This window comes from Castor canadensis, chromosome 1 (assembly GCF_047511655.1).
Source record: "Castor canadensis chromosome 1, mCasCan1.hap1v2, whole genome shotgun sequence".
Classification (NCBI taxonomy): Eukaryota; Metazoa; Chordata; class Mammalia; order Rodentia; family Castoridae; genus Castor; species Castor canadensis.
Genome location: NC_133386.1, coordinates 195,738,782 through 195,747,994, shown reverse-complemented (window position 1 = coordinate 195,747,994; position 9,213 = coordinate 195,738,782). Strand labels below are relative to the sequence as shown.

Here is a 9,213-nt window from a genome sequence, read left to right as displayed (position 1 = left end):
TTTGGTGATTTTGTTTTCTGTTTTGAATCAGTGTCTCACTGTGTAGTGCAGGCTGTTCTCTAATTCAAGTTCTCCTACCTCAGCCTCCGGGATTATAGATAAATGCCACCACACCCAGCTTTTTAATTCTTTTTTAATTTGGAATTCTTCCCTCTTACAATGACAGTCTTGCTTCCTAATGACATTAGTATATTTATTCAAATTATTTATGTAATTCTTTAATTGTGCATATATATATATATATAAAATGTTTCAGTTCTACAAAGTCAATATCATTACTAACAATATTATTACTGAAAATATTATTCTGGTTTTCTTTGTTTTGCTTTTTGTCCTTAGGTTATATTATTCTAGGAACATGTAATAAACCTTAAAGCCAATTGCAATAATTTATTTCTGTATGGTTCCACTATCAACTTAAAACAATTTGGTTTCATTTTATTTTGATTTTAAAAGATTGATTTTTTATTTTCAAAATTTTTATTAACATACATTAATAGTACAAGGGGGTTTCATTATAAAAATACCATAGATGCATACAGTGTGCTTTGAAGAAGTTCACCTCATCTATTATATTCCCTCACAGCTTCTCTCTCCTCCCCTTTTCAAACGGTGTTTGGTGGTTTTCAACATGCTGTTATTCACACATATTTTGATCCTCTTCACGCCCTCAGTACCCTCTCCAACTCCTGCTGATTCTTTTCCCCAAATTCCCTTTTTACACTCAAGTCCCATTGTCATTACTATTATTATTATTAGTAGTAGTAGTTTAATTATAGGTTCCAAAAACAAATAAAAACATACATTTGATATTTTGAGCTCAGTTTATCTCATACAGCATGAAATCTCCAGTTCCATCCATTTTTCTTGCAAACAACGCAATTTCATTCTTTATGGATGAGTAAAACTCCACTGTTTACATATACTACATTTTCTTTATTCATTCCTTTTTTTAAAAGCGCTTAGGCTGATTCCACAGCTTTACTATTGTGAATAGTAAACAGGGGTGTGCAGGTATCTCTCGTGTATTGGTTTGCACTTTAAAGGATTGATTTTAATTTTATTTCATATGTAAGAAAAAGCACTTACATGATTTCAAAGTCAAATATACCAAACAGGAGACATTCAATGATGTGTAGCCATCATTCTTATTTTTCTTTTCTTTATTCTTTCATTTCTTGCCCCATAGTGAGCATTTGTATTAATTTTTGGCCTGTCCTTTCGTTTTTTAATATTTTTTAAAGTGAAGCAAAATATACACACTATTCTGTACTTTTCCCCTGAAACATATGTCCCTGAAATATGCCTTAACAATAAACATATTCTTAATCCCATTGCCTTTTCTATTCTACCATAAAATGTGACATAATTTATTCCACTGGTTATCTATTGCAGTAGTCAAGCTTCTCCACAGAAACAAAATCAAGGAGAGAGATAAATGTAGATAAAGATGTGTTATAAGGAATTGACTTATATGACCATGGAGGCTGAAAATTTCCAATATCTTCAGTCAGTAGCTGAAGAAACACACTGGAGAGCCCATGGTGTGAGTTTCAGCCTAAAGTCACGATAAAAACTGATGTCATAGCTGAGTCAAGTAGACATTTCCATCCCACTCCCTTTTTGTTCCTTTCAGGTCTTTAATTGAATGGGAGATGTCCCACCCACATTATTGAGAACAACCTGATTTGCTCAGCCTACTGATGCAAATGTAAATCTCATCCAGAAGCATCCTCTCTGGCACACCCAGAATTTCTGAGCAAATGTCTTGGCATCCTATGATCCAGTCCAACTGACACATAAAATTAACCATCAGAGCAATTGATGGACATTTCTTGTTTCCAAGTCATCTCCCCTTCACATATTCATGCTTTAAGCTCAACCATTCCTGTCTATTTTATATTTTGTGTCTTTGTGCATGCTAGGTTTCCTGCTGTGCACATACTACTCCGCAGCATCTTTCTCTAACCCAGGTGTCAAGGTTTTCCTCAAGATATTTCCCTTTCTGGATTGAGAACTCTCCCCAATTGGATGTTGAAATTTCATGCTCTGACCTCCTGAAGAGCACTTAATTGCTTAGGGTTTCTTTTTTTTTATGATCATGACCTTTTTTGGTGCAACGTGGGCAGGGAATGTACCTGTGAAAAGAATTTAAGGTTTAGTATTATGCAGCAGATCAAATATTCCACCTGCAGAGGTAAAAATTGTTTTTCTCAGAGTGAACTCTGACTCTTAGTTTCAAAGATTGCCCAAATTGATATATTCTGGGAGTTTACATCAAAAAGATTTGTGTCACAAAGAAATATGGAGATAAACAACAGAGAAAAATGTGAGAATAAAAGAGTTTTCAACATTCATGATTACGTTATGACTTTTGACAAAGTTGTAAATCCTGTAAAAGTGTTTTCCGTGTGGCTCTCTAGGAGTGAAAATTAAATAAAAAGCTTACCTCTCTCAGAGATGAGCATAGATCCTTTTGTGTGGTTTTCACCTTCCGGTGGCAACAGACACCTTCCTGTTCAACTCCCTCTTCTGGGGTGTCTGAATGCCACACGTACACCAGATGTCCCCACAGTGGCTGTTGGATGAGAATGAGTGGCACGTGTTTGCCTTTCACATAATACATAAAGTGTGCGGGTTTGATCTTCCTTGATTACCCTGTCTCTGGGTATGTTATGTCCACCATTTTGCAATTTGCTGATGTCCCTCTTCAAACCTTGCATGTACCAGCCACATAGATGCATTTTCTTTACTATTGCGTGTTCAATGAGTCTGGGTAAGTGGCAGGAAAGTGACGCAATCATACAATTAGCAAAATTCCTGTGAATGGTACTTAAGCTATATGTATATATATATATATATATTAAAGTCATAATAATGTTCATACTCCCCTTGAGGTGCAGAGATTTGAGGTCATAGAATGCAATATAATAAATTATTCAAAAGAAAATAACTTCACATGTGAAAAAATTTAGAAAAACATTAATTTATAACATGAAAAGACTCTAGTCTGTGGCCATACCACTCTGGATGTACTCAATCTCATCAGAAAAAGCTCTGTAAATAATAGAAATATCTTCCATTAGAGAATGTGCAAGAAAACTGTAGTCACTTTCATAATTGTATCTTGCATATCTGTTTATGTATCTGTATGTTGAAAGGTGATTGTGGCATGGGTTAGAGAGCAGAACATAGAATCTGTGCATATCTGATCATTTCAACAACACAAAATGAGCAGGAGAAGCAAATCTTAGTTTTCCTGGGTGGTTGCCCAGTTCTAAAGCAGGGAATTTGGGATGTTCGTGGAATGGCTGACACTGGGTCTTGCCTGCAAGTGCAGGGGAAGGTGAACTCTGCCCTAGTCAGAAGCCTAGATTTTATTCATTGAGTAAACTTCGATTTTCAGACTCATCCCATGTATTCATTGCCTGAACTATCATCTCTTTGGTTCTCAAGCTCACTTCATACATAGTCAGGGATTGCTTCACTGCTGGCGTATGCAAATAACTACAAAAGCTCACAAGCTTACAACTGCAGCCATTTGTCTGTCTTGCTCACAGGTCTGTGAGTTGACTTTGCTTCAGGTTGTGGGCTGAGGGTCTATTCCATATATCTCATTCCAGCAGGCATCCATATTCTTCACATGGTAAAGGAGAGAAGCACAAAAGCAGTGTGTGGGCTCTAGTTGGAGCTGACATATTGTCATTTCTACCAATATCTATTTTGGTCAAGGCAAATATCTAACATGGATGAGAAGAGGAAATGTACTCTCCCTGCTCTAGTGGGAGGTACAGAAGAGCAACCTAGCAAAGGGCATGAGTATACAATTCCATTACAAGAAGAAATGAAAAGACAGGAACTAAAATTCTGGAATACCACAACTTGAGACCTAAAACTTCTGTATCTTCTGAGCACCATAGTCTTGATATTCATGATTACCTGCTGCAGAAAGGTCTATGTATGGATCATTTGTAAATGAGTTCAGAATGAAAGAATAATAGGGGAATCAATGAATTTATCACTGTAAAGTTTTTATGCACAAAAATCAGTGTACCTTACACTCTCTAACCTAAGCTTCTTTGCCCCACCTTTCCATGTGTCCCTCTGAGCAGCTACAACCCAACATACTTCCCCACCCCACAGGAAGAATCTGTGGGCTTACAGTTCCCCTGGTTCCAGAGGCACAGTATATGCACATGGTTCATATCTGAAAGTGCATTATCATGATTTAATTCATTTTTCCACATGGAGATGTATGGGGAGGTTGAAATTGTGTATATATGAGTATGTGTATAGATAACCATGTCATTAGCCCCTTCTCTTGGTGCTTGGATACAGTCACGCCATCCTCATCTCTACTGTGGGGTTAGTTCATCAAGACCCAAGACACAGCCTTCCCCACTGGGTCCAGCAGAAAACTGTTGGGAAACTGCTGGTTACAGTGCTGAGTGAATTCTAGGCTCCCTCTGTTCTATCAAATTTATAAATTATCTACTCTGCATGGCTTCCATCCAGGGAAGTTTCTTTAAACATTTCCTGATTGCTGTAGAGAACAAGAAAAAGGCAACATTGTGACTCAGTAACAGCAGGTTGTATACTTGGAAATTGTTCAGAGAATAATTTTTAAGTATTCACACCACAAAAAAATAAGTGTATGAAGTGATATATATGTTCATTAGCTTTATTCAGCTATTCCATAACTTATACATAGTTCAAAAGAACATACTATACTCAGTAATATGCATAATTTTATTCGTTGTTTAAAAATAAATAAAAATATGTATTTATTTTATTTGCATACATTAATTATACAAAGAGTTTTCATTGTGGTTTTCCATACATGCATACAATGTACTTTGATCAAAATCACCTCCTCTGTTACTCTTCCTTAAACCCCCTTCCCCATTTTAAAAACAATTTGTAGCTAGTTTCTTATACTACCTTCATACATGTGTATAGAGTGCTTTGGTCAAATTCTCCCTCTCTCTCACTCTTCTTTCACCCTCCCACTGGTTCCTCCCCGCAAAATGGTCCCCATTTTACACTCATATCATTCACTTTTTTTAGTCCTAGATTCTACATATGAAAGAAAATATGGTATTTGTCTTTCTTGATCTGGCTTATTTTACTTAACATGATGATCTTCAGTTCCATTTATTTTCCAGAAAATAACATAATTTCATTCTTCTTTACAGCTGAATAATACTCTATTGTGAATATATACCACATTTTCCTTGTCAGTTGATGGGCACCTAGGCTGATTTCATAGTTGGCTATTGTGCATAGTTCAGGTGTGCAGTTGTCTCTACTGTGTACTTATTCACATTCAGTCAGGAAGGTAAGTGCCAGAAGTGGCATAGCAGGACCATATTGTGATTCTATTTTTATTTTATATTTTTTGGTGGTACCTGGATTTGAACTCATGGCCTTGTGCTTGCTAGGCAAGTGCTCTACCACTTGAGCCATGCCCCAGCCCTCAAATAAAAACATCTTTTAAAAAATCTCTGTGAGGTACGTAGGACAGAAAATTTGTAAATATTTTTACAAATGAGGAAACCAAGAATATGATTTCCACTTATCAAGTGGTCACTTTAGAATTGTGGAGTCACAGTCTTTTAGAGCTAAAAATGACCTTGAGATCACCTATGACAATGGGTTAGGATTATGTAGTGAAACTCACGTCCATGGAAGGAAAATCGCTAGGACTGGCTTCACAAAGGCACCTTAAAGCACAGGCTAAACTGGGACATACTTCTCCATGATTCCATGCCAGTTCTTGTTGTCCTAATCCTCTAACTCAGACTTTCCATACTGAGATTTTCCCATTTAGTCCAAAAGTAATTAATGATGGCTCATAAATGTAAATTTTATCATTTGCCTTGTACATAAGATCTGCGGTATTTTCTTTTTTGGTGGGACTGGGGTTTTAACTCAAGGCTTCACACTTGTAAAGCAAGCACTCTACCACTTAAGCCACACTTCCAGTCCATTTGCTTTGGTTATTTTGGAGGTGGAGTCTCTTTAGAATTATTTGTCCAGGCTGGCCTTTACCCACAATCCTCCTAATCTCAGCCTCCCAAGTAGGTAGGATTGCAGGCATGAACCCAGCACCCAGTTTGCAGTATTTTCTTAATGAATGAGAATGTGACCTCAAGGGTCAATGCCTACACAGAAGCTTTGTTAAATGCTTGCTGTATATAATTTTTTTTCATTATCCAGTTACTTTTATTATTTTTTTAATTTAATTTAATTTTTATTATCATATTGTTGCTGTACTGGGGGTACATTGTGACATTTACAAAAGTGCTTCCAATACATCTTAGCTAAATTCACCCCCTCATTATTCTCCTTTATCCCTCTCTTCCCCTCTTAGAACAGTTTTCAGCAGCTCTCATTTTTCCATTTTCTTACATTAGTACACAATATTTGTACTATATTCACTCTCCTATGCCCTTTCCTTATGTCCTTCTAAAGACCTGTTTTATCTTTCTGTCTTTCTTTTTGGAAAAAAGACAGCTTTGTTTGTTTAAGATAGCTATACGGGGAGTTTTACTATGACATTTTCATGTATAGATACACCTACACAATGAAGGACAGGAATGAAAAACAGGTCATGCTAAGGGGAGTGCCCTCTGAATATGGTTGATGTACTTTTTATACAAAACGAATATAGAATGTTGAAAGCACCATAAGAAAGGTACTAAGATAGAAAGGAAAATAATGAAGGGGTGAACCAACTCAAGATGTACACAATTCTTATATCCTGGAACAATACAATGTATAAAAAGAGGTAAAGAAGAACATTAGACAGCTTAGTTAAGAAACTAGGGATGGGTACTGTAGCTCAGTGATAGAGGGCAACAAGGGCCTGGGCTTGATTCCCACCATCACAAAAAAAGAAAGAATGAAAGAATTAAAAAACAGAGAAACAAGAGTTTAGAGTTAGACCAACTGAATTTGCATCCATGTTCCTTTCTTAGCCAGTAGAAAATATTCACCAGGTCAATGACTAGGTCTGTGCTTCTATTTCTGACTCTGTAAAATCAATGATGTGAAAACTTTCAAACTTGTTATATTTTTATAACAGTTACTTGGAAATTACTTTTTCTAAAAAGAAATGACTCCTTATTTGGGCAAAAAAGCAGAAGAAAAGCTTGGAATTTGTGCCTCCACCATGCATCTCTCTCTCTCTCTCTCTCTCTCTCTCTCTCTCTCTCTCTCTTTCTCTCTCTCTCTTGCTCTCTTTCCTTGCCCCCTTGGTTCCAGGGAGGGCAGGATTGATCAATAACATCTTTATGACATGAGACTGAAACTATCTCCAAGGGAAAGATCAGCAGATCCATGTAGATTGGACCACTCCCCCCAAAAAAGAGGACAATTACCTAAAATGATAATAGTGCATCCTGGAATAGGGCAATCATCTCATGGGTATCAGATGGCTCCCTTCAAGTGATGACAGCTGACAGCAATAACAACTCTAGTAGACTTTGCAGAACCAGAAATAAGATAATGATCAACTAGGCCTTAGTGTCCTGTGTCTGTTTAATTATGCATACCTCTCTCATCCTGCCCAATTCTTCCTCTATTTAAACTTAAAGCTCATGTTTGTACCCCAAAGATGGGCTGAAGTATTTATTTTCCTCTTTCTGCAGTATTCTGTATAGTGAGCCTCCTTTCTCTGCCATTCACCACTACTCATCTATTTATTTGCTATATTGGGGCTAGTGGCCAGATCCAACATGTGAATTAAACTGCAGTGGAAAATGAACATTAAAAGTTGGGGATGTACCCCAGTTGTAGAGTGCTTACCTAGCATGTGTAAGGCCCAAGATTCATTCTTCAGCACCACAAAGAAACAAGATTTTCTTCTCTGAAAATGAACATTAAAAACTAATGCTCAAAAGATACACTAAAGCAAAGTCTATCAAAGGTATGACAGGCAATTCATAGGAGGCCTATCAGTGGTCAACAAATATATATGAAGTATATTTACATATGCTGGCCTTATGAGAAATCATTATTTCCTATTAAATGAGATTTAAAAAGAAAGAATTTTGGAGCCCTAGTCATAACCTTGAACTAAACCAGCAATTTTACTTCTCCCTGCTAAAAGGAGGTGAAATACCTTGTGTTTTCTCATTAATAAACTTTGCCCTTGAACTTGTCCAAAGACCACTCCACTCCACTCCTTACCAAAACATTCATAAATTTACAGAAACTTCTTTGACTGAGACAAGGACCACATGAAGTCTAGGCCAGTTCCATAATTTTACTCTTTCTCCTTGCTTACCAAGAGCCTGTTTGTACCAGGCCCATGGCTTTACCACAAATGGCTACAAGTATGTCTCACAATGAATCTGCAAATGTTGTTTCCAATTGATGATCTCTGGCAAGCGAGAGATCTTGTAAACCCTGGATTCTTGGAATAGATTTGGTAAGCTCTGATGCAGTGGTCAAGGTCTTCTTTCATCCCCTGTATGAACTGGAAAAAGTAAAATAATGGACTCGGAATACTGTGAAATCTGTGCAAATAGAAATGTTATTCAACCACATCTGACACAAATATCACAGGAAATGCACTCAGGTCCTAAAAGAGGAGTTTTATGTAACTGAAGGTGAACCTTTGAGCTTTTAGTTGACTTTTTAAAAATCACTATTTTGAGGGGTCACACAGCTGAGCAATCTGCACCTCAACCTTTGGGTCAGATTTCTGCTTAACTCTGCACAAAGATGTTTTAATCATTTACAAACAATCTGAAACTGGTAGTACAAGATTAATGACCCATAAATTACCTAATGTCTCTCCTCCCCTTTCAAGGTTAAAGCTTTTGAGAAACAGAACTAAGATATTGTAAAGATTCAGAGGGGCAGCATGATCGACAGTTCAACCACCAGGCTTCTCGACATCTGTTCCAACTGTCTGAGCAGCACCTAAAAGTCTCTAGTCATCTATCCTTTCCCAAGCTATGTCCCCATTCTTTCTACTTACCTAGGGATAGCAGGAGCTTAAAACTGTGTTAAGACGTCCTTTTTTGGTGACAGACTCCCATCGTCTTTGGTTTGCTGGATTTCTACATAAATTTTTTCTTGTCCCAAGAACTTGTCCTGAGTCATTGGCCTCTTTAAGTGGTGAGTAGAAGAATGTAACAGTCACTCCTACTTGCTCTTGTGGCCAGAAGGACATTGTATAAAGATTAGGCCAGCTGTCCTCCA

At 37.1% G+C, this 9,213-nt stretch overlaps 1 long non-coding RNA gene across 1 annotated transcript; it reads right to left on the bottom strand.

Annotated features, from left to right (window-relative positions):
- Positions 1 to 217: 217 nt before the first annotated feature.
- LOC141413763 (uncharacterized) lies at positions 218 to 8,609 on the bottom strand. Its single transcript, XR_012438640.1, has 3 exons — positions 7,383 to 8,609; positions 2,450 to 2,578; positions 218 to 2,138 (listed from the first exon to the last, which is right to left on the bottom strand). It is a non-coding gene; the product is annotated as an uncharacterized lncRNA (long non-coding RNA).
- Positions 8,610 to 9,213: the final 604 nt, after the last annotated feature.